The sequence below is a fragment of the Mycteria americana genome, chromosome 2, assembly GCF_035582795.1.
Source record: "Mycteria americana isolate JAX WOST 10 ecotype Jacksonville Zoo and Gardens chromosome 2, USCA_MyAme_1.0, whole genome shotgun sequence".
Lineage (NCBI taxonomy): Eukaryota > Metazoa > Chordata > Aves > Ciconiiformes > Ciconiidae > Mycteria > Mycteria americana.
Genome location: NC_134366.1, coordinates 14,115,176 through 14,141,773, shown reverse-complemented (window position 1 = coordinate 14,141,773; position 26,598 = coordinate 14,115,176). Strand labels below are relative to the sequence as shown.

The window sequence follows — 26,598 nt, the reverse complement described above, 5'->3', positions numbered from 1 at the left end:
GGGCCAATAACGCAGAAGGTGCATAGTAGTCACGTCTTGATCCAAGGCTGCTTTCAAGCCTTGCTGCCTTGCTTCAGGGTGTGCGCAGGCAGCTTGTGCACAGCATAGCTGCAATTTGGTTGCAAAGCGTAATTCCCTGGCGCTGCAAAATATACACAAAGAAGTGTAAGTAAGTCCTTCACCGCTTCAACATTTTAAACTATATGCAAGGAGGCATTACAATTGGGCTACAAGTTCTTTGCCATTTGAGACACGCAGTAGGTTTATTAATAATCTGACTTCAGATTTCTGAGGAAAATCTAAGTAATGTGGTTCTGGTAGTGCAGGATGAGCCTCCCTCTAGCTCAGGAGAGAGGCGTACCTGAGCCGGGAAGCCTGCCATCGAACACCGCCTCCACAGTCATCAGCCCGTGCCTATTTGTTGTGCGGTGTGAAAGATCTCCGAGTTAGCTTTTTGCGCACTATTGTCCTACCAAGAAGTATCTGAATTGGAGAAACAAAGCTAAGCAGCTCCTGCTAAGCATCATGGAGCCAAGCTCATGCTGCTACTGATTCAGTGCTAGCTGCGGGGATCTGTACATGGGCTCTCCTGGAGAGAACAGAGCTATCCTTGCTGGAAACAGTCACTGCAAAAATCCCACCAGATATGACAAAACATGGAGCACTGAGATGGGGCATGAATACCGACAAAAATAATCCAGCAGGTTTCACAGCTGGATTAGCAAATTTTAAAGGATACAATTTGAGAAATTAGGAATACAGGCCAGCCTGTGATTTGTTGTATATGTACAAAGTGTACAGATCTGACCTGAGTTCTGAAGTTTGGAGCAGTGTGATGAGCATCTGATGGACTGTCTTACAGAAATATTTCGTTTTAATTAAACTGAATACTGCAAACCTCAAAGGATTGATGCATATTCAGTATAGCTCAGGCAGTTCACCTAAACTGAGATTACAGCCCTCGGGTTATATCAGCTTCTAATAAAGTTCATGTCGCATTGAATACATTACCATTCATGGAATGTACTGTGTTTTTTGGGTTTTTTTAATCAAGGTTCTCAGTAGGTTTGCTCCATGACTCATTTTCACATTCTCATGCAATGCAACAGAGTTACTTTAACCACTGTGGTTCTCCTGCACTGGGAAAATTCACAGGTGAGTATGTCATGCTCTTTGGCACGAACAGTAACTAGACAGTTCCTTTCTTTAGAGTAATTAATCCTGCCTGCAAGTAGTGGTATTTTCCACAGTCTGTACCATTAAGTGGGAGCCTAGTTTTGAAAATTGATGCTAGTTCCCCAGTTGCATTCTTGGCTAAGGTTGAGCGTGTAACATCCCACAAGGTCATTTAAGGGAAGGAAATACCTCATGTTTCCCAACATCGTCAGTTCAGGCATGACCTGATTTTGCAATCTTACTCATGTTAGGCAATTCCCTTGCATGTCATAGGATTACTTGCAATAGCTCAGGCTACTTGCTTTGAAGGACGCTGACCTTGAATCTAAATTATCTGCTCCCTAATATCCTTCACTGTAGGAGAGGAAACAATCTTTCACACAGAATTAGAATAGGAAGATGATCTTGGAACAGCACATGCAAATAACCTCCAACCACTTGTTTAATCGAGTAAGAGGTCAGCTCCCAAGAAAGATTTACATCCACAATGTATCATTACCATTATATAATATCTAGCAAAAATATTTACTGCAGTGGAAGTGTAGAACACGGGGTTAATAACCATTGTAAATGTTCTTTGCTGAATGCCAAACCAGCCCAAAATAAAGCACTCACTGTGCATTAAACAACAGCATCTAATGGTGGCAACCAAGGGGTCAGATAACATTATTGCTTCAAGTTCTTATTCCGTGGATGCATTTTTGACCTTGAATCCCTCTTTACAGTACAAATTACCAGCTTAAAGAGTACTTTTAAAAGCAATCCTTTGAACAGAAGTGGGAAGAGCATTTAAGCAGCTCCAAGGTCCCCATAGACACAGCGCTGGTGTAAGCTGTCAGGGGAATGTACTAATAGCCCCCAGAAATGTACTATGATTGCCATTCTCCCTGCTTCAGTTTTAAATTTCCCCCTCTCAGGCCATAAATGCATAAGTCAAGTCCACCCTGGCCACAGAGATCAAATATGTTCTCTGCAGCATTAACTTTCAGAGCGTTTTCATTTTTCAGACTTTTTTCTGAGGTTGAAATGAAATCTTGCTTTTATTTTGTGAATTCTTTTAATAGAAATCTTTTTCTAGGAATCCTTGGAGAGAGTTATTGTATGGTACTGCTACTCCCCGGGTCAAATTTTCTCTTGTTGTAGCGATTTAAATGGAGCTTTGCCAGCTTACAGCAATAGAGAATATGTTCCCATGAGTTTTACATCATGAAGTTTTATTGCTGATGTTGATTCCTAGGGTTACCACATACCTGAAGAACTCTGGGCAAAAACCCAAGAACTTCATATGATATTAGTTCTATTCGCTGCACATGAAACTTCACTGATTTCAGATATCCTCAGGTTTATATTGTCTATAAAGTGAACACTACCAGCAGAGTCTCTCATATTACAAACACAAAGGAGAAAGGCTTGCCTTAATATTTTCTTGCAGGAAAATAAGGGTAGGCTCTCTCTAAAACATCTGATGAATTTAGCAACAAGACCCTATGCAACAGAGTCATATCTCTCTAATCCCCTTTCTCCTCTAATGTTTTCCTCCGCAGACTGTTGTAGGTCAAGTATTATTCCTGCATTGACTATACTGAAATATTTGTTGCTTATAATAAAGCTTTGTACCATAAAGACTGTACAAAGAGAAAACAATTTTGATTAGCTTTGCTGAAAATATTTTAGATTTGATAACAGATATAGGAGTATCTGTGTCCAGGATTATGAATGAAATGAATTGTATTAAATTATTACATTAAATCTTCTATTAAAGCACAAGAAAAATGATGTTGTTTCAAGTATGCAGTATTCATACTTCAAGTTTATGAAGTAACAAAAGCAGTTAACTTTGTAATTAATTAATGAGTTGTGTTAGAAAGGTTTCTAAAGTAGATAATAAGGAAGTTGTAGCAGCAAGCGTCCTTGAAAGACATCTGTGAAGCTATGTTTTGCAGGGCATTTGACAAGTTAATATTTGACAGCATGGCATGTAATGACAGTGTAGAATATGCATGATGTAATTGTTTAGTTACCCAATAAGATCTGTTAAGTAAGTGTTGTGTAAGGTGGGCACGCAGTCAAGGGGTACGGCTTCCAAATGTGTATGTGAGCGAGATACTTTGTGGATAAGGAAACCAACGTATTTGAGGATTTGGAGGAGAAGGATCTGTGGCCCTGAAAAGAAAACTCTGATAACTTGTCTTCATTTGCTCCTACTAAGCCAGAGCAACTTTGTGATAACAAGCTGTTAAGATTTGCTTAGAATACTTGTGCATATGCTTAGAACGAGAATGACAAATTTACAGCCTGTTGGTTTTAACACGAAAGAAAACCGTATTTCCAACACTAGCTTTAATGCAGCTCTTTAGAAGAATAAATCTAATTAAAGATCTATTATTTCTATGGCCTATCTTTATTTTATGTTAAGGTAAGCAGTCATTATCTAATTTGAGCTAATTTTATATCAGACCAGAGACACTGGTCCTTAAATTTCCTAACTCCTCTACTGCATCACACATACCCCAATTCCAAGGAATGTTGATTATCCCCTTCTCAAAAGGGGGATAATCTGCTTTTTACTTCACTATCCCACCCACTTACATTTGATATATCCTCTCAGTGGACCTTCCATAAGGGGAAGAGTCTATAGCCCTCAGCCCTGTTTATCCTCTCCTTTTGAATAAACACTAGTTCTCTGACCCCGGTAGTCTAAGTGCAACTGGGGTAGCAGCAATCCCTCAGTAGAAAGCCCATCTTGCTAACCCTACAATGCAGGAAAATCCATAACTAAGTTTTTCTCCTGCTCTCTGAGTACTCATCAGACCCCTACAAACCTCCTGCATCTTCCTTGGTGACCTTTCAGCAGATCACATGTGATTCCTTTTTCTCCCTTTTCGAGTCCTTGGTGCTGCAGCATCCTTGTGAGCAGTGGCAGCTCACAGTCCTCTGAAGAACTGCCCTACAGATGCTTTTTCCCATTCCGTGTGTGTCTACTGGAACCTTGTTCCCAACCGTGGCTCCCTACGGGAATAATATTCAAGCTCAGGAGAGATCATACATAAGGTAAAAGAGGCTTAGGGCTTTTTTGTGCTTTTTTTGGGGGGGGTTGGGTTTGGGGTTTTTTTTTCCTATTATGGGTTTGTGTTTCCCCTGCTGTGCTCTAAAGCTAAAGAAAAAAGGATTGAGCCAAACCCTCATATGAAATGATGCTGTGACACAGGTAACTTCTGCATGAATAGTTCTCAGATTGTGGGGAAACCGTCGGGCCTTTTATTTATATACTGCTCAGTTTCTGGGAATTTCAGTCAAGAACCAGGATGCTACAGTCCTATACACTGCATAGTTTGGAGGAAGGGGAGAGGAAATCAGTCATTTCCCCTATTTGGATCTAAGCAATCCACAAGCTTTTTCATTAGTGAATATCTACGCATTAGGGTCTTGAATGGCATTGTAACACTGAAGGATGTTGCATCAGATATGGAATTTCCAGCTTGGCAGTTGCTGCCTGTTTCCTGATTTTTAAAATTTCTTTTAATTGTTATTTTCTCCTGAATTTGAAGTTTTAGAGGGCTGATGTGCAATCACAAAGCCAAGTTCTGTTTTACTTCTTGGTCTGCTTCTGTGCTCGGTTTGGGTTTTTGCCCTTTGCTTGCATTGTGTGGATGCTGGATGCTGGCACTCAGTGACTGTGTTGTCTGCTTTATGGTGATTGATAGGATGATTCATGGAATTTCGGCTGTTGCAGTGGGAACTTGAGAGGAAGGGTGTCATTGCTCATCTTTGCCTTTGTTCACCTCCTCGAGTGTTTTGCTTTAAGGAAGCAAAGCAGGGACACTTTTGTTTGAGGTGTTTCTACTACTTTCTTGAGATTAAGAGCGTATCAACCACCTATTTGTCTTCCTTTCCTCAATCTTTTACAAGGAATTTCTCAAAGTGTTCACAGAAAAATCTGAAGATATTTTTGGCAAAAGAGATCTAAGGAGAAGACCTGATTATAAAGATGATTGTTGCGGAGATTGGAGCGCTTTTTTCATGCTATTTGAGGCCATTAAATTATATCACAATGAGTAGCGTGTTGTAGGAACTTTTGAACCATGTAACTGGTTACTTATTAATTCTTATGCAGTATAAGTATATACACAGTACAGAATATTGTCACTACAGAAAGATGCAAGCAATATTCAAAATTTTTATAGTGCTTATATCAGAACACACGTCACCATTCTGGGAGAGAAACTGAGGCGCAGAGACAAGATCAGCCAGCGCGCTCGAGGTCACCCAGCAAATCTCTTTTAAAGACAGGGAGTAAACCCGGATTTCACAAGTCCTCATTCAGCATCTCCCATAGCTCAAGTGTAAATGAACACACAGGGAACTCTGCTGTGGAGAATAAGATGCAAGATGTAGAGAGAAGGTGGATAACGGTATTAAAACACATAATTTCTTTTCCTTTCTTTCTTTCTTTCTTTCTTTCTTTCTTTCTTTCTTTCTTTCTTTCTTTCTTTCTTTCTTTCTTTCTTTCTTTCTTTCTTTCTTTCTTTCTTTCCTTCTTTCTTCCTTCCTTCCTTCCTTCCTTCCTTCCTTCCTTCCTTTCTTTCTTTCTTTCTTTCTTTCTTTCTTTCTTTCTTTCTTTCTTTCTTTCTTTCTTTCTTTCTTTCTTTCTTTCTTTCTTTCTTTCTTTCTTTCTTTCTTTCTTTCTTTCTTTCTTTCTTTCTTTCTTTCTTTCTTTCTTTCTTTCTTTTTTTCCTCTGCTTCTTCCTGCAGTGCATATGATGCACATATGAATTCTGCCTTGTTTTTTTCCTGCAGAACTGCTTATGCCCTGTGGTTACTTCAGTGATAAGGTTCAGCTGGCCTGACATATGACTTTCCTGCTTGTTTTCTTTGCTATCATATTGCTCTCACAAGTTACTATTCATTGTGGGCGGGATTGGGAACATGGCAAAGGAGCTGTGTTTCAGCCGTGGCAATCCAAGGAGTGGGTGGCTTCCACGTTTTTTGTTTATGGGGTCAGACTCCTCTCCCTTAAGCACCAAACATTTAAAAATTGAACATGAAAGTCTGAGGTACTCATTGCAGACTTTCTTCATAGTTATCGGAGACAAATGAGGTTCTGTAGTGGGTATTTACTTGCCCTGTCTTGGGGGCCCACTTTTATCTACTGTCTGTAAAGGGAACTGAGAGTTATGCTGAACACAAGCATGTGAGAAAGTTAGCTAAGTCACAGTAGGTCAATCTACTTCTGCATTTTTCATTTTCCCCACTAAGGTTACACCCCTGCCCAAAGCATCATCTTGTTTCTCGTGAGCTGGTCAGTGAGTGGGGAAAAGGGAGAGGGCCATTTCGCCATTTCAGTGACAGACACAACAGTGTTTAGCGGTGGTAAAGGTGGTGGCAGGAGTCTGCAACTTTGCTGTTCAGTCCTTGCACAGTCGACAGGTTGCTTTCTGCTTCCTTCTTGCAGTCTTTTGCTTCTCAGCACATCCTACCGCTTTATTCATAAGGGAAATGTGAGTGGAAATGCCAGCTCAAAAATATCATGCACAAAAATCTGCTGCCTCTTTGTGTCTATGCTGGCTGCCTGTGACATCTCTGTCATTGCCCTTGTAGCTCACTGCTGATATTTCTTGCAGTCATGCTAACTGAATTTACATGCCACAGTTTCCAGGACCACTGCAGTCCTTCACTTGCCCCAGTGGCACTACTTAGAGCAGGAGGAAATGGAAATGTTACAGCCGTCATAGCTGCCCTTGCTGCCTGGTCTTTGGAAAGGGAACTGCATTAGGCATTAATTATTCTTATTTCCTCTTCTTATTTTATCCTTCCTTCTCTCTCCCTCTGACCTTTTTAAATGTTAGGGAACTCTGATTTCAGTCTGTCCCTCACCTCCACCTGTCCCTGGCTGGAAAAAGACATAGAAAAATCACAGATGCTTTGTATAGCAAGAGACCAAGGATATACGGTGTGACAGACTCTGTCCCTTCGTTGCTGTGCTGCCCAGGGAGCACAAGGAGCCCGGGAAGGTTTCAAACAGGAAATATCCACGATGCCCTGACAGCACAGTGGTAATGTAGGCCACTGCACTCCCTTACACTCCCTAAGCACTGCACTCCTTGAAATTTAGAGCATGGAATTACTATTATTTATCTCGTACTTATTCCTAGAGGTCAAGACTATGTCTTACTTTGTAAGCCTTTTATAGACAGGTACAACTGGGCAAAGCACTGTACCATGGCTCAGAAATACCAGTTTCTAGCTCTGCTGCTGGTTTACTCATGACCCCTAAAGCTACCTATATTGAAGTATTAGAAAGACCTGGCATTAGACACAGGCATGGAGGCGTCATCAGCTCCTTAAATGCGTCCAAAAGTCTTCCTCCTGTCGTGTTGGCAGGGAAACTGACTGGCAAGCAGGTGTGCAGGTCTGCCTATCGCCAGGCTGAGACTAAACACTGATAGGCAGTAGGAAGGTTTCTTACCTGTTCACAGGTGTGAAACTGCAAAACCAGCCTTCTGATAAGCGCCATGGGAGCAAAAGTACACATTAGTAACAATATGGAGTTTGAGCAGCTTGTAAAAGGCAGTGTGTAATATGCAAAAGCTGAAAGGAGCCTGGATTTGATGACCTGCAGGGAGATTCCTTTCGGTTTTAAGACCCAGTGAATGATAAAGCCTTTGCATAAATTTACAGGGAGCTTTTTATAGTGAAGAGGGGAAAGGGGCGTGAAAGTGCATACTGTGAAACGTCGTCAGGGATAAGTTACCACTGATCTTGTTTGTGGAAGAGAAAAGCTGGCAGCAACCCAAAGAGCGTATAAGACAGGACAAGTAGGAAGGTATCTCATCCATTGAACTCACGCTCTATTTTATGAATAGTCAGTGCTTTCCCCTCCCCAGCTCCTTCCCCTCCTGAGCGGTTTACACATAGGACTTGCATGGTAGGCAGCGAGCGTGATGTAACCACTTATCACTCATCTCTTGACTGTTGTTTCCCTAGTTTCTCTTTTGAAGACTGACTTTCCGTTTCTACCAGAGAAAAGTCAGTCTAGGCAGGGGCAAGGTAAACAGTAATGCACCGTGAGAGAGGTGCGTTTAGTGTCTTGAGCGTAGTGACTGGCTCTGAATTAGTCATGCCCTTTCAGGAATAAGAATTCAGTCTCCTTGGACAGCTCAATGAAGATGTCTGCTCACTTCATATTGAAAACAGGCAAGTGCAATGGTTGACTGGCTGAGAAAAGAAAAAAAGGATAATAAGGAAAATATGTCCACAAATCAGTGATACCGTCATTTTGAATACTGCATACAGGTTTGGCCTACTTATCTCAGAAAACAAAGGGCACAAAGAGAGTGCACAGCAAAAGGCCAAAATGCATTAGCAGAGGCATGAGGAGAGATGGAAGAAGACAGACACTTGGCATTCATCTGGCATTTAGAGAAAGCCCAATGCAGAATTCTTCAAGCAATTGAAATGAACAACAGAAACTACTCCATAGAAATGTTTCCCCTCCATTCCTCAGGCTGGCCAAAGAATCAATTAAAGCTGGTCTCTAAAGCACTATCCAGGCATTCCCTAATAGGTGGTGAAAATGCATTATCTGCATCACACTCTGTCCATGCACAGATTTCCATATTCTCTCCTCGCTGTTTGGAGCAAGGGGCTCGGTAACCTTCGTAGCATCACCACTACCTCTAGTATCATGGAAAAGCCACACTGTGAGGAAAAGCAGGACAGAGGCAGGGCTGAATATGGAGGACTGAGGAAACCTGTACTGAGTTGTAGATGACAGCACGGCCCAAGGTCGTTTCATTCACTGTGACTCCTCTCCTTGGCGAGATTATGGGGACAGTGGCAGCTGCAGGGGTGCAAATGTGTACCCTCTGCACTGAAAAGTTGATAGATCATGGGTGGTGGTTAAATTGTTCTAGTCACAAAGCTCTTATGAACTACCGGGACTAAGGAGTCCTCAGGGCTGTAGTACCCGTGCTGTGGATCCTCACCGAGATTTTCTGCAAATGTTGATTTTTTCCCCAGTGCAATTTTTTTTCCCTGATGAAGAATAGTAAGGATCAAAAACAAATATCCCCTGCTTGAATAAGAATAGCTTTTTAATTATTATTAAATTAGGAATAGAAAGATTATAAAGCTGTTAGTAAAGGTCCCAGTGTGCCTGGAACTGGTGAATTGGGGAAAGAGAGGGAGCGCATCTTGTAGCTGCTTTTGCGCTGTGAGCTTGGGGGTGTCCTTTGCACCAGGCAGCAACACTTCAGCAGAGAGTGAATGAAGGTGGGAGCATATTTATTTCCTTAAATCTTGGCATCTGTCCCCGCATCCTTCCCTCAGCCGAGGGAGTAGTCATGGAAACAGCCAAGGACAGCCTTGCTCCAACAGCAAAGGTTTGGTCCCTTCCGTGGGGCAAGGAGAGACACGGAGAAGGGAAAAACACAGTCCAGGGTGACAGTGTCACCCTCGAATACATTTAGCAGGTGTCATCAAATCTTTAATTTCACACAAAACTGAAAGGGACAGGAGAATCCTAGGTTTAGTGCCTCCTCTAAAGGAGACCTGAGGCAATTTTGCTGGTTTTGCTTTATGTGAGAAAATGTTCAAAAGAGCTGTTGCAATCTATCATGTCAATAACTCACAGACAAAAGGTGCCTAATAATATGCATTGACACAACAGCCTATAATGGCTGTGTGGGAACCATTACATTTATTATTATACCAATGACCCATAGACTATGGAAACGTTTATTTCTTTCCACGGAAATCTTTACTATTCTTTTAAGTACCATGAAAAGGAGATGAAATGAGAAGAGAGCAGCCATATTCAGCATGTTAAGAAATAAAAAACATTTGAACCACTTTCTATTCAGTCCCTGTTCACATTCTTAATAGGAGCAATTAAAGAAATATGCCAGAGTATCTGAGCATATATATCTGGCACAGATAACACTGCTTTCTGTATTCATATCTTTTAAAATGAGGTGAGTGAGAGATGGGAGTAAAGTACATATCTTTGACCTTGCCTTTGCTAATATAAACATACAGCAGAGTGTACGTATCGTATATTTTAAAAAATCCTTGCACAGTTTTCCCCGGGGAGTGCAGAAGGAATAGAAAGACCTACACATGACAGATGCTAATCATGTCACACTTGTGTGCACCTTCTAGATACTATGGTGATGAGGCTGTTTAAGTCTCCAGACAGAATGAAGCACGGACATTTGTGCTGAATAGTCTGACTTTTCACAATTTAAAGATGACCCTTCACATATTTTTCCTATAGGTTTGCTATGTTAATATTTATACAGGGAGGTATTAATAAACAGTGGCCTTTCATAAGTAAGTATTCAGCAAGTAAAACCCCTTGTCATTTATCAGTGGGAAGGGAAGGTATAATAGATTTCAGCATTTTAAAGTCTATGCACACATAGTTTAATTTACCGGTTTTCCCAAGGGCCAGCAGCATGGATTTATATCTCATTGTGATGAGGTCCTTGACTGTAAAACAGCTGGCTATACAAGTAAAATAATGTATAAATGATACAAATATAAATAAAAATTACAGAGTAAACATAGTGATTAGAACCAAATAAGAGACGTGCTAACTTGAATTCTGTGCCAGGATGCAGGCATTGCAACAACAAAATTAATTACCTGATCAGAACTGCTTGGGCGATCAGTTTTCACGTTGGACTGCCCTGAGTAAAAAAGGATCGTTGTCAGTCCTTGAGTGGTCTGTTCATAATCGCTACAACATCCTGGAGTAAATAAGACCGGGGACTGCTAGCACAGCTGAAGTTACTGTTCAGTGCTGTTGCAGAATCATTATGTGTTCACGCAGGTGGCCCAATATCCTGAAAAATCAACAGTACTTAGTGAAGAAACCTTCCTCACCTTTTGCTCAAAAAAGGCTTTTTTGAGACAGGCCAAGCTTACACCACCTGTACATCTTATTGGCTTCTGTGGCACATAACATGCATCAGGACTCCTCCAGGAGGGTGACTTGTCAGCCCAATGACAACTGCATGGCAGTGCCCCGGCGAAACCGCGGTGCGTTGCAGTGTGCCAGTCCTTCCACCCTGCAGGTGTTTCACCCTGCATGTCCTGCAGTGAGCTGAACCAGAGCGTGAACTCAGGGCTGCATTCAGAATAGGAAAAAGGCGTAACCGTGAAATAAGGAGCAGATATTACTTTCAGGCAGAGTGTCCCGCCAATGTAGAAACGTTTGATTAAAGAGAGACCACCTCTCTGTCAGAAACATCCCTATGCCATGTTGGAGTCTAATCCTGTTTTATGAAAATGGTCCAGCAATAGCAATACCAGGAGGTCAGTCCATTCCCATTTCCATCACCAATCTGCTCCATACCCACACTGAGCACTCACCATCCTGGTAGTACCTACTGTGCTTCATATATTAATGTTGCCTCATAATACCACTAGGCTGTTATTAAAGTTGGTGTCTAATCTTCCAGCAAGGAAAACTGTAAAACCAAGCAGTGCAATGAGTAGTTGAAAGTCCCAGGCCACATCTAAGAAAGGTTTGAAATTAGAAACTGGATTCGAAGCATGTGCTTTGAAGCCTTTTAACCGCAAGTATTGTGGCTTCCTCCTAGCCTCTGCTTTCTTTCATAAAAGGAATGAAATGCCTATCTACCTCACAGGGTGTTAAGAGTGTGATTTTTTGGTCCTCAGATGCCCCGTGAGGGCAAAAAAAAAAGGCTGAGTGATGAATGTAAGCAAGCTTAGACTTTGATTAATCTGTATTAGAATGGAGTGGATTATTTTTAGATTAGCTATCACTCATCTCTAAACAGATCTTTAACAAGTATAAAAAATTCACTTTTAACTAATCCATAAATGGCAGCGGGTTCCAGGGCTTTCCCTTTTGCTGAACCAGGCCAGGGATTGCTGTTTTTCTTTACTACATGGCAGTCATAAAATATTGTCCAAAACTTTATTTCTTCACTAATTGACATAAGGAGCTATAAAAGATTTTTCCACTTTCTGCTTTAGAATAGTAACACTTGCAGAAAAAAGAAAATCTTAGATGTTTATTCTGAGGTTAATTCTCTACAAAATACAGGGGTAAATGACTTGGACTTGTAGGAGAGAGGATAGCATCCCATGGCCTAGAAGATCTCATGATGCTAGTAATAAATCCACATTTCCCTTACTTTTTAACATAACTTTCAATCCATTAAAATATTACATCAATATAATTATTTATCCTGAACTTAGAAGGAAAAGCTAGTTTCTGTGAAGCAATTATTCTTGCTTCTTCATGGTGTAACAGATGACTTTCTCTAACCTAAACTGAACTTTAGCTAGAGGCTGAGCCTAAAACAAGGGTCCCTAGCCAGTATTATGATTAAAAAGTTCTCACAGTCAAGTTGTCTTTGCACCACAGCCTCTCCTTGATGAACCCTTTCCAGCCCCCATCCACCTGGAGCTCTCAGCTCACCTTAGCCCGAGTCTTCGGCCTGACTCCAAGCTGGTGGCCACACCGAGACATTCTCACAAACAAGTTCTCTCTGTACTCCACCCTACCCTCTGCCATCTCCTTTCTAGTCCCCCTAACACTGCCCTTTTAGGCTCTTTCTTTTTATCCACCCTAATCCGAACTCTAACAATATACCTAACTGGAAATTTCTTGCAAAAGAGTTCTCCTTGCAGCCTATGTTTTCCTTTGGCAGTTACTTTGAAGACACCCTCCAGCTAGAGCTCTCTTTCTCTCAAATCTAGCAGTAACCTTAACTCTAGCCCTAACTACAGGCTGAGCCTTACACAAAGCTTCCCAGACAGTGCCCACCCAAAAAATTTCTCACAGAAGAGTTATCTCTGTATCCTATCCTTTATTTTGGCACCCCTTTCCAATCCCACGACAATTGGATTTCTCAGTTCTCTTTCCCCCACCCTAATTCTTACCCCGCCACTAATCCCACGTGGATGCTGGGCTTTAGACTTGGTCCTCGAACATGTATCCAGATGAATTTTTTTTCCACACAAGTTCTTTTGGCAGTCTATTCCTTCTCTTTGAAACCCCTTCTCAGCCCCACTCCAACTGCAGGAACAAGCTCTCTCTTTCTTTCATCCTTAACTCTAGTAATAACTATGAAGGTAAACTGAGCCTTCGATGGGGTCATGTGGTCATTGCCCACATCGAAAAAGTCTCCCAGCCAAGTCTCTCAGCCTTTACAGCCTACACTTTCTTTTGGCAGGCTCTTTGCCATCCCCCTCCAAGCTCTGGGCTCCTTTTTCTTCTCAATTTTAACCTTAAAAGTAAACCTAACCTTAACGTGAGCTTCAGAAAAGCCCAAGAAACTACTGCTGAGACCATAAAGGCCTCATGGAAAAGTTGTCCTGTTGTCCTATAATTTTGCTTTGACAGCCAACTTTTCACTCCAGCTCCAATGGGAGCTCATGGCTCCATCTTTCTCTAAATGATAAATTTAAGCCTCAACCTAACAGTAATCCCTATGTCCAGGACCCCCCAGGCAGTATCCACACCAAAAAATTATTGTAACCACATTCCGCTTGCTCCTCACCTTTTGCTTTGGCATCTCCTTTCCAGCTGTAGTCCTGTGATGTCCCTTTTCCTTACCCCCAAACCTTGCCCTAAGCCTACCTCAAACAGCAGCAGCTGTACAGAAAGCCAGAAAAACTCTGATGTTCTTTTTCAGCTTTTGGTTCATGCTTTTATCCTTTTTGACTACTTATCTTTGACTTCTGAAGACAGAGAGGGGGGAAAAAGTGGGAGGGATCATGAGAAAAGGGTCGAGGGTTAATGTTCATAAGACTCCGCAAGCTATGATTTCTTTAAAGTGCAGGCTGTGCTATATATATTTCTATCCTAAGAGTACGGGAACTGCTTGGATTTTCATAAGCACATAAGACATCTGTAAACACCCAGAGATTAGGCTTGGGTAAATCTGCACCTTTGAAAACTGTCCCAATCTTACAGCGCTTTGAATCATTATCATATTAACAATTCACATAGTTCTAATAAACTGGGTAATTCATGGTTTTCTGAATGTCCTTTCTGATTCCCATTAAAGTCAATGTCAGCTTTGCCTTTGAATTCAATGAGAATGCCCAGCTATGACAGCTATTAAGTGTCTCTCCCACTGTTATAGTAATGAACAAGGCTACAGTAAGTAAGTAAGAGCCCAGTCCTGAAGAGCTAAAATTGTAGAGAGAGAAAATATTCCAAAAAATGTGATACGCTCCCATTTCACAGATAGGGGAAAAATCAAAGAGAGATTTATACATGTTTACACAGATGGGTGCAGCCAGAATCAGCTGTGGTGCAGAAGCCTTATTGCTGCATTAGTTCATTGTGAGTGAGCTAATTAGGATTTTGACAGTCTTTCTTGGGTGAATCTAGTTGTGGCCTCTTCAAACTTTACTGCCACCAGCTGTCTGCTTTACACTTCTACCAGAGATTACTGCTCCTACATCTGGCTCAGCAGATGTGCTCCCGCATCAGCTGCTCCATCTCACAGTTCAGCATCTTAGCTTCAACCTCACCAAAGGTAGGCGTATACTAAGGTATGGAAACGCGAGCTGGAGTGGCCAAGACACAGGTATGCGTCTGTGCCTATCCAGCTTACTACTGGGGCAGTGACTTCCACTGGAGGAGTGAGAGAGACACAGTAATATCTGGAGACTCCTGAAGCAGAGGATGTCTGTCAGCATGGGGACATTTGGGCATATGTGTCCCAGATGGGAGCTGGCTCATGTCCACAGGCTCAGAGCACAGGCAGAGGAGCTCCTGTTTGCCTGCTTCTGTCCTCTTGAACACACCTAGATAAATTGTCCAAGGTGACACAGGAAGCCATGGCAGAAACCCAGCTCTAATCATCCCAGTTTCGAGAAGTCCTTGAGCTCCTGAAAAAAGACCACACTGAAGGGATGGATTTAGAGGAGGACAACAGTGTGTTTAAGATCCTCCTCTCTCCCCTGTTGGTATACATATGTTCAGTGGCTTGTGTATCCATATGGTAGTGAAGCCAATCACGCTGTAGCTGTACGCAGCCCTGTATTTTCCCCATCCTTTATATCCCTGTTTTTCTCCTACGGTTGAATTCTGAATGGTGGGAAGGACAACAGTTTCAATGGAGAGTTCAAATTCCCTTGGAACTCCTTTTCTCTAGAAGTTATTTACACATTTGCATGGCCCAAAGTAGTATTGAGCCCTCTGGGCAAGGTTTGTGAGAGAGAGTTTCCCTTTGTTGTCTCTTAAACTGAAATAGTGGGATTTTGAGGTTTTATACTTATGCTTTATAAATATAAATTGCTTTGATCAGAGGTGCCAACACTAAATATCCTTCCCCTCATTTGGAGTGTGTGCATATTTTCTCTCCTTACAATCCCCCAAAGACTTGCTTCACCTCACACTCTGCTCCCCACCCCACCTGTGTACTTTCAGATTAGCCACAGCCTCAGCTTTGGCTCACTCACATTTCCTGCAAAGGAATCAGGAATAACTCTCACTCCAGCGGTCCAAATAATAAGCAACTGCTCCTGCAAGTAATTTTGTTTTTCAGATCTGAAGTCTCCCTGCTTTAGTCTGGAGTTTGCACAAAGGCCTTCTTTCTCCATCTGCTTTAGGCCTTTGCATTGCAGCACTCGGAGGTGGCTCCAAGCTGCAATAGTCTGAATCCAGGGTGAGTCTCCCCAGAACTCATAAGGTGTTTGGGTCTGCAGTTGTGGTCCATCTATCATGGAAAGCATTTTTTTGACAATGCACCGTCTGGAACTTTTGACATTCGTGTTCATTCTTCACTTGAACCACAAGCTCCCTGCTTGATCTCGGGGAATTCACATGATACTTCTGTGACTCACCTTGTCATCCTTCTTATCTATTTATAGCATAAACCCATGGGATAGGAACCGTCACTTCCTATGTGTACGTAACGTTTTGTGTTACACTGCATCTGCAACAACGCTGACCTGCCCTCTGCTAAAGCTAGACTCATGCAGATAATAAGGGCACAAGAAGAATACTTACACGTTTACTACTTTCTTTTTTAACTACTTTTGTACCTCAGCTCCTATTTCCTCCATCCCTTCCCACAACATTATCCTTCAGTTTCTTCCTGCGAGACAGTAATGTGCCTGAGTCTGTAATGCATTATCTTCTCATAAAGGGTTATGTAATATTTTATATGCAGGATGCTGTATGAAAATAAATCGCATTACTGTACTGTATTAGGAAACTTTATCGTAGACAGAAGGCATATTGCATCCTGTTTTTCTTGGAGGCTGAAACAATGAAATGGTATTAGAGATGGATGTACACATCAGACGCTTGGGGGAGGGAGCCCTGGGATATTATTTTTCATTTAAGTTGCTAAATTCCATCATTACTTAATATTCTAATTAATTCACAAATAGTCTAGATACAGCAAGTTTTTTGTCTGGGTTGTTGTTATTTTTTTCCTCCAAGGCCTTGTGTTGTTTCCTCCAAGAGTTGTGTTGCCAAGAGGTGCCGCAGCAAACACAAGACAGTGTAGTTTTACTGCAAGGTAAAATACACAGGGTTGGTGATCATGTCTTGATTGCACATAGCTTACCCCACAGTAATCCCAACATGTCTTCTATTCAGTGTTTTGTTTTATCTCCAATTAGTCCAAATATATTAATTGCCCACAGGTAATAATCCTATACTTTTTAAGCAAAGAAGACAAGATTTGAGATTTTATGCAGCTGCTTCTAGGATGGAGTAGCTTGCACCAGTCATTTTTATGTCTGCCTGATAGAAACTAGCCAAATATCCCAGCAAAATACCTGTATGTATGTAGAGCATGAGACTTGGTCCAACAAAAAATGACAAGACCATTTTCCGAATTTGATCGTATGAAATACTGTGCCATTAAAAAGCCAAAATCGATGAGAGTCAGTGTTATTTAAGAGTTCCTACAGTCAAGGTAAGGCCTAAAAGCCATACGTCTCCCTGCCCTTGTGGCCATGTGAATACAACACTGACAGTCTTCAAATGTTTCTCTTTCATACACGACGAATGGCCGTTCATAAATGAATCTTAGCAGGTTGTGCTGGCTTTATTGAAGACTCAGATCTCCTATAACTATATCAGCCTCTCGCTATAATTCAGGTGGCTCATAAATACTGCCCCTTCCCCCACTGTTAGCTCCTGTGAATGCCAAAATGACTGAACAGACTCTGGATGAAGCAAGTACTGGAGTTTTGACTGGGTAAAACCAGATCAGAAACTTCACTATTGTAAACGGAAAAAGCCCTGCCTGGGTCAGTGAAGCTTCACCTCTTCACCCTGGGTGATTGTCCCTAAGTGCATCTTTTCCTCAGACCACACTTGCTTGGTGAAACTAATGAATTTCTAGATTAAATGCTCTGTATTTGTTATACAGTGATGATTTCTGGTTATTGACTTGGTACCTGTTTAACAGTGATGTGGTCTAGATGCAGCTAGGGCTTTCCTCCAGTATCTGAAATCCTTGCAATTCATTGGCTGTTGGGCTAATGTTTGTTAGTCTCCTAAGGATATAGGGAGACTTTAGGACATTTTTTAACTCTTCCACATGTAAGCCTATTGTTTGTTTATGAGCTGGTTCTTTTTTGGGCAAGCGTGGGAAACAAGTTCTTTTTGCAGGTGCAAAATAAGCACAAACAACGTGTAAACAGATGGTCCAACATCCTTTTCCCCATCTTTGTTAGAGCCAGGCATTTTCAGACAGCCATTCTTCCAAAACAAGTTAGGGAAATGTCTTCTGTCTTGAAAATAAGCCACATACTCAACACATACACCTAAAGCACTAATAGATTCAAATAGCAAAAGGAAAAAGCCAACTTCATTGATCTCTTGAAACTACATTTCTGGGGGCATTAGGTGAAACTCTTTGCCAATGAAGGTCCAATCCTAACCTGGCAGATTGTATTTTTTCTTGACTACATATTCATAATTTTTTTCAATTTTTATCTATCTATCATATATATGTGTACACATACATATTTTTATATTTTAGTGGTAATAAGAGATCCTAAACCATGCTTGGTTCTGGAATTCAGGGTGACTGAATAACTGGTTCTAGTCTAAACACTTTTCTTTCTTACTCTTTTCACCTTCTTTCTTTTCCATTCCTGCTGTTCCACTACCAGTATTCAGCTATACTTTTTACAACAAGTTACTTGGTCCTCTTTTGGTTAAATTCAGTAAACTCCAGACAAACCTCTAGAATAACATTTCCCATTGTTCTGGTTTGTTTGTTTGCACTCTGCGTCCAGCTGTGAGCTGGGGTCATGGCACCATCAGCAGCTGGAGTCATGTTGAGCTTGTGGCATGCTGAGGGCAGAGGTACGTTCACCGTGGAACATTAGGAATCCCCATTTTAGAAACACTTTTCCCTGAAAAGCTGGATCCAGCTGCTCTCCCTCCATTTAGAAACCTCCTTCTGACTTTTTAATCCAAATACTTCCCTGCTAGACCTGAAATGGATATGACAGTTTCCTGGGATTACAGGTTGTTTCTTCAATGTTAGAGAGCTTCTTACACTAGTTCCCTGGTGACCTCAACAGTATTTTCTGTCCCTGACCTTGAAGAAACTATATAGCATGTAGGATTGGATAACTGAGTCTCTCACACCTGCTGAAGTCTTGCAGTGGGTATTGATGAACAGAATCAAACCTTGTGCCTAGAGAAGAAGAAAACATGTTTCATGTTTGAATGAGCATCAGAAGATGCACCAGGAAGGTTTTCTTTAAATCATTTTGTTCATCATCAGACTTAGGATTCCTTGATTTCCTTCCTTTAACATGACTCAGAGCTTGCTTGTTTTCAATATGTATATTGAATATTTCAATATATATACATGTATTCATTTATTCATTCAGGTTTACATGGAAAATTTCATGCTATAATTCTTCACTGTTGCAGGAACATAAGTCACTAATGATGGTACTGCTCCTGCTTCCTTTCTGCTGTAAACTTCAGTTTTGGGGGCTTCTTACTGGAAGTAGTAACTTACTGAGAAAACAATGGATTATTCAAAACAGTATTTCTATCAAGAAACTTTTATTTAGGAAGCTCTTCCATGCCTAGTGTTCTGCAGCATGAGAATACTGCACATTTTTTGACAATTTGAAAAAAGTGTCCTTCTGTAAAAATAGTAAAATATCAATAGATCTGTTTTGTCACACTGTTTTTTAAAGATCAGCTTTTGTTGTTGTTGTCACAGTAGGTCTATTTCTGCATGAGTCAAAAATAGTTGGTGAACCAAGTGTTTGACATTTGTGCTACTTAATGAAAACATTATGTCATGAGAAATTTATTATTGCCTTTGTCCCTCATTTCATTCAGAGGAAGGAAAAACATTGTCAAGGGATTTTGAAGCTAGGCTAGTGAAGTAGTCCTGCAGAGGAATATAGGTAGGTCTGTACTGAAAACAGCTCTAAGTAGGGCATTTTCCTAGATATCAAAAATTGCCAGTGAACGACTGAGAAAAAGTCTTACAACCCTTCAAAGATGGAGGCTGTGGCTTTGCAGTCATGTTATGATGAAGTACCTGTGAACTGCTTTGTGAAGGGATGTTGCCATCCCCGTCTCTGCTCCCAGCCATGTGTTCCCTTTTGGCCATAACTGATGACCATGCAGCAGGTATGGATCCAGCTGAAAAGCAGTCTGTTCTTTTGGTATTTCTTTTTAATGAGGTTTGTTAGATTTGCTTAAATCTGTTGTAAAAACCCAGTTCCTCGTGTGAACCGGTGACATGAGCACATTTCCTAGGAACAAGAGTTTTCAGAGTTCCTCTGCAACTATGCATGGAAGGGGCAGACTTGCCCTGCTGTGAAAGGCGAGTAGAAGCTTGCCATCAGAGAAGAGGATGGGAGCTGCTGTGATCCTGCCTGGAAAGCTTAGGTCGCCCGTAGATACATACATATGTGTGTGTATACCTACATGTATGTATGTATGTATAGATATATATACCCCCCTTCCTTCTGATGGCATTACTGAAGCTTCTGCTGCCCTGGCAGTGACTGAGCAGAAGTGACAGTGGGATCTGTAGCAATCAGAAAAAAGTGGAAGGGAAGTGGGTTATTTCTTAATTTCTCCAGATTCTCTTGCCCCTAAAATTGGCAGACCCCAAAGGAATTGCCCCAGCCGCCTCTTCTTACTTTGTCACCCTGCAAAAAAAAAGTAAAACTGGATCTGATTTTTTTTGTTTCATTCTTAGCAATTTTATTCTATTATTTATGCCAGCAGTTAGGTTCTGTACTTTGTTACAGCTGTGAAAACCTAAGATAACTCTAGATTTTCCTGTAAAACTGCTCTGCCAGAATTGGGCTCTTGATATCTGACATGAACTGTCTGCTTCCTATCTTGCCTACTAGATCAGATATGATGCAAATTTCATAGTGAATCATACTGTAGTTACACCTGTAAAATACATTTCTGTAATAACCATATCAGTTAAGAGAAGGGTATGTACAGGAAGAAAAAAACACCTCCTCCATGGTCTGCTTGCACCCACTCTGAAATGTGCATCGTTGACAGGAAAAAAACATTTCTTATCAATTGAAAATAGGAAAAAAGTTCTGCAGGCTGACAGAAAAGGGATTTGGGTTCATATAAGGCAGATTAAAGCAGTGTGGGTAGTGTGGGACCAGCCTTTAGTGAATTCAAGCTAGGACCCCCGGGATACGTGTGCTGTGAAGCATACAACGAGCAAAGCTTTGCCTTGAGACTCCATGGGCAGTCTTTGCAGGCATTGTGATGGGAGGTTCTCACTACAGTCTAGTTTTGACTTCAGAAATGAAAATTTAGCTTTTTCATGTTTGTAATTGTCATTAAGATGGTGACTGCGTAACACGTGACCTGGCTTTCAAGGGAGTATGTGGATTCTGTTCTATCTGTCAAGGTCTCTGTCTCTGTGTAATCTAAGCACAGAGCCTATTTAGTAATTCTGCTTCTGACATGCTTTGTGGCTTTGGGAACTTCACTTGGCTTTATCTTCCTCATAAAGAAGCTTATTCATCTGTAAAATGAGGATAATAATATTTCCCTACCTAAAGAGTGTTGGGAGGCTTATTTTGCTAATGTTTGCGAAGTGTTTTGAGATCCTTATATTGAAAGCACTATAAAAATGCAAAGTATTACTTAATCCCCTGGGCCTGCTATTATTTAAATATGTCGGTTATTGTTTTGCACTATTTATCTTTTTCCTTTATGTTATTTTTAATACAATACTATTATTGCTGGTTTACTACTGTATGAATGTGATGCAGGAATTAACCTTCCTCTGCTGAATATTATTTACACTTAGCGACACAAGGTTGGTGAATAGGATTTACCCGGCAACTGAACAGTAACATGATTGCAATCAATTGCAAAGCAATAGCATCTGATAATGCAATATTAACAAATCTTATCGCTGCATATCTTATGTCCGAATTGGCTATACAAGTTCTAGAGGCATGCTTACAGCCTTTAATGCAATGGAAAGTTATTAGGAAATATACAAATGTTCTGCACATATAAATGTGATTTGCTAAAAGCCTCAACCAACGCAGAATAAAAGTTCTTCCTTTTAAACTCTAATTGGAAGTTAACCTTTAGCTCACAAATCCCAGTAAAGGAAATGGCTTTTCTAATCTTATTTGCTCTTTATGGTTTTACAACATTATGTTGTTATTTCTGAATTATTTTTTATTTTTTTTTATAGTTGACATTAAGAATACCAACATGACACACAAGATGAGTGATAATTTAAACATTTAGGAATTGTCCTAAAAGACAGACCAGTGGTTTACTTAGTCCAATATCCTGTTACTAACAATAGCCACTATCAGATCCTTTCAAAGGTTTATATCACTAATCTTTTCTGTAATTTTTGACGTCAAGATGGATCATTATGATCATCGTATGACTGTATGAAGAGCTGTTGCAAATGTGTGATAATAACATCTCTGAAAATGCCTAATCTTTACTAGATGCTGTGATAAAAAAGGATTTAATTCTAATATTCTGAGTTTTTAGCCTACCATTGTAATTGAATATCCCTGTATTAATGGCAGAAAGGATAACCTGTTAAACAGTGCTGGCTTTTCCACTACCCTGAATATTTCTCTATGGTTCCTCTTACACGCCAGTGCTGACGACTTGCTGCTTTTTGTTCTGTCAGCTTGTTCCAGCATTTTTTGTTGACACTACAATCTCTGAGAGTGCCTCATCATTACTATCTGAAAGAGTAGGCCTGTTACATGCAGGCATCCTTTGGAGTAAAAGGAGACCAGTGCCAAGAATCCACTTAGGTTCTTTCTTAGATATATATATTTTCCTCCTTAATTGCTCCTTAGCTCCCTCACAGTTCCATGGTTTATCCTTTAAAAATATATATATTTAGATTAGTTCTTCTGGTTTGTTCTTTAAGTCCTTTTGCTCTTTAAATTATGTCATAAATTTTATGCCATAATTTGGTTGCCCTTGTTCAGATGTCTCTCCAGGGGGATCACTGGGACTGCATTTCCATTCTCTGAAGGTTATTTCTTGGGTTCAGAAATCTTCTTGCTCTCTATCCATAGTAGATTTGTTTCTTTTCTCATTTGTTGGTTTCAGGATTACCAGGTTTTGTTCTGTGTTCAGTCCAGTTCTGCTGTCCATTATGTTGATGGATTTCCTCTGTACTTCAGTATTGGAATTCCACAATAATTTGGAAGGACATGAAGACTTAAATCAGAAAAACACTCAAACTTATATTTAAACCCCATTGACTTAATGCATGTCAGTGATTTGCTGAATTAGTCCTAAGTGCAAGCAATAAGTGAGTCCTAAATGGGAACAATAACATTTCTGTGATAGCACTTTCTGAGATGGAGGAATTGACTTGTGTAGGGTATTGCCTAATGGCCTTTCCTCTTATTCTCTCTGGATTCCCTTGTTTTATGTTTCTGTATACTCTGTCTTTAGGCACTGATTGTGACTAGTACACCCTGAATCAACTATCCAGTGTCAGATCAGATATTAAGCTCTAAGCCACTGATTTGGTCCATGATGGCAAGTTTGACATTCCCATATTCAGTGGATTATCACCAAATATCTAATATAGGAGAAGAATAACATGTGCATGTAAAAAATAAAAAAAAAAAACAAACAAAACACCAGCAATAAGTTTATCTCAAATTGTATAGATGCTGCTATACAGTAATGCTTTTTCCTCTGAAATCTTTTAAACCTTTTTTCCTTTACAATTCATTGATATTTAGACTTTTCCACCTAATTTCTCAAATAATTCTGCAAATAATTCTTAGCTTGCTGCTCACAATAATACAGCTGACAGATGTGTGGTAGTAAGGCCTGTGCTTGCTATGGATATTTGCAAGATCAATTCTTAAGATTGTGCATGGTGAAGCAGTGCAAGATCCCAGCCTCTTTGTGAAGGGAGCCATGGCAGTTCTCATTCAGTGTCGATCTGTCCTTTGTTTTCCATTCCTGATTTTGCCACAGGGTTGTTGAGCAAATTATATTGTCTTGCTGGTCTTTTTCTTCCTTGTTCTCCCCTCTTCATCATTTACACTGTACTTCTATAAGAGTTGTTCCTATAACTCTTCCTCCATAGTGGAGCTGTTCCTAGCTTAATTTGCTGTATGCAAGATCAGCATTTAGCCAAGCATGTTAAGCCAGCTACAGATAGCATAGGCTTGATTTACCCTTATGCAAATGAGAAGAATTGGTTTTGGTTTTTTATTTACATTTACTCGATGAAATTATGGCAGTTTACAAAAACTGAAGATTTGACCCTTGGTGTTCCAAGCACTAATTGTTATGCATCGTATACACGACGGTAAGGAGACAACATGACTGTCTGATCATGAAGATTCTCAGTGATGCTATTATGGAACATAGATGGACCCATTAATTATTAAGATAATCATAATATAATTATGCACAGAACGGCCAAGTTACCTGCAGTCAATACCATGAATTATATTTATTCCCCCTGTCTTTTAACAAACCCAAGACCTGAGAAGAGCTAATAACACTGAAAGCACAGACCTGGTAAAAGACATTGATTGCATGAATAATGACAAATAAAACAGAACAGTTTGATGGGGGTAAAATTTGAAGTCTCAGTATTGCGATGCTAGGATTGTGGTGAATGGCATCTATCCTTAGGATACTGTATAAGGTGAGCTTACAGGTCATGTCTATCCTCCAGGACCTTCCTGTACTTTCCTTCTAAGGACCCACAGTCATGTTACTGAAAATTAATAGATGACCTCTGGGAAAAAGCATTGTGAGAAAACGGGATTTAAAGGACAGGAAAGATGATATGCCATTTACAGTGAAGGATAAAGATTTCTGAGACTTCAACCTGAGAGGTGACCCCTGTCTTTATTTTGCTTCCTGATTCTGCCACTGACTGTCTGTTTGATTTTAGGCAAGTCATTTCATTTCTCTCCAGTTTCTGCATCCATAACATGGGAGATATACTATCATATCAGAGTTGGCAAATTTCCCTTACTAAACGAGCTGATAAAATGCTCATCTCACCAAGAACTGCAAGACAAGGGAAGGAAGAGCTTGGAGAGAAAATCTGGAGAAGGTGATGACAAGAATTTGCTGGAGGTTTCAATGTTTTCAGTTTGTACAGCGCAAATATGAACAGGAATCCCAGAGCAACCCTGAAATTTCAGTGACAGCACCACCTGCCAGCTCGTCCCTTCCTCAGCCAGTGCAGTCCTACTGCTAATCGAATGACACAGTCATTGTGTCACAGTCTTGACTGCTGGAAAGCCACCTGGGAATCATGCATCAGCATTTGGGTACTCCTCTGATATAAGACCATCCTTGGAATTTATTCATTAGTGCTGAGAGTTCTCTGATGTGCTCAACTACTATTTCTGCAAGGAAAGCTAAGGAATATTTCCTTGGGTGGAAGCCCACAGTAATCTGTTTTCCACTTTTTTTTTTTTTTTTTTTTCAAAAAAGAAAAAAATGCCCATTCTTTTTTAACGGAAGTCAGTAGCACCTGAGGGTTTTTCTTGATTTGCAAGATCAAATTGAGTCTGAAGATTTAAACATCAAACATTGTTTATGGGCATTTATACTTAGGGAGACGAAATTTGAGATGATGGCTGCGGCTTGACATCGGAATCAACCGCAGTGCAATATTCAATAAATATGGATTTTTTTTTTTCATCAACTGTGTCAAATAAAACATCATGAAAAGAAAATCAAAGATCACCATCACATGACAGTATGATGGTAGTGCACCTTGAAAAAGGTCAAATGAAAGATACTTTTTAATCAGTTGTTTTACTTTAGATCTTTCTATTCTTTCTCCTATTGAAACGTTACGATGTAGATAGAACAACTGTATTTGCCCAGTGCCAAGGAACTGCTTCTGTACTAAATCTCATTTGTATAGTTGATTATGTGTTTTCTCGTTATGTTTCTTCCATTGGGCTATATGCTTTTTGCAATAATGACAAGCACAAAAAAGCAGAATTAAGGAAGTTAACAGAGTGCTTACACTTGCATAACCCTTCTCTCTTACGTGATATTCACAGGCCAGACCCAGAGACGCCAAACAGAATTTCCACCCAGCAGGATTAATTTGGAAAAGTCAGAATCCAGAATCCACTGGAAACAGTAGATTTGGTAGAGATTTCATATCAAGTGATTACTGACTTCAGCTGAAATACCCTGATTCTGTTCTTATAAGAGAAATCAGAAATAGGAGATGGTGCAATTGGAAAAGCAGCTTGCAGCAGAGTAGAATACAAATCAGACTCCTCAATCCTTCCCTTCCACTAGCACTGAACCGACTGCTGTGACAGACTGGCATGTCTCTATATTGAATTAACATTTTGCACTGAATTCAGCTAAGGCAGCTGCTCTATGCAGGGAAGATTCTTGAAGCCTCATTGAAGGTCAACACTGAGAAGGCATGAAAAGAGCTTTTGACCGCCTCTCACTTGCTGGCCCACCCCTGTAGAAAAATATTCTTTCTATACAGATGCTAATAGAGAGTATGGGAAGGATCTGGGAAAGATCTGATCTAGGCTGAAGTCACTGTCTATATGAGTACAAGCACAGTGGACAAAAGTGGCTTAAGAGCAGGGTGCTGTGCTGTGTAAGGAGACACTGATACATGAGGAGAACTTGCTGGAGGATTCACTTGACCTGAAAAATGAGATTTTCCTGATATCACAGTAAGGGTAAGAGAAGGCATTAGGAACTTTTATTTTCAAAAATCTCTAAGTCTTGTTTGCTTTAAGACTGCAGGCAGTCTCAAAGTGATTTGGAAATGTCTTTGCTAAGCTTCCTTTCCATGCTATTCTGTCACCTTGTCACCAAAGAGGCCAAGAAGGTGGAGTTTCAGAAGAATGTTTGGGAGTTTGGGAACTGTCCAGCTACAAATTGGGGGGTTTCTAGTATGTCTGTGGGCTTATGCC

General features: G+C 40.5%; 1 long non-coding RNA gene across 2 annotated transcripts in view; it reads left to right on the top strand.

Annotated features, from left to right (window-relative positions):
* The first annotated feature begins 4,099 nt into the window (after positions 1-4,099).
* The window catches only part of LOC142406564 (uncharacterized), a 62,392-nt gene continuing 39,893 nt past the window's right edge, over positions 4,100-26,598 (top strand). For both annotated transcript variants that reach the window (XR_012774612.1, XR_012774611.1), the window contains exon 1: positions 4,100-4,227. This is a non-coding gene — a long non-coding RNA (uncharacterized LOC142406564). The remainder of the gene's footprint in view (positions 4,228-26,598) is intronic.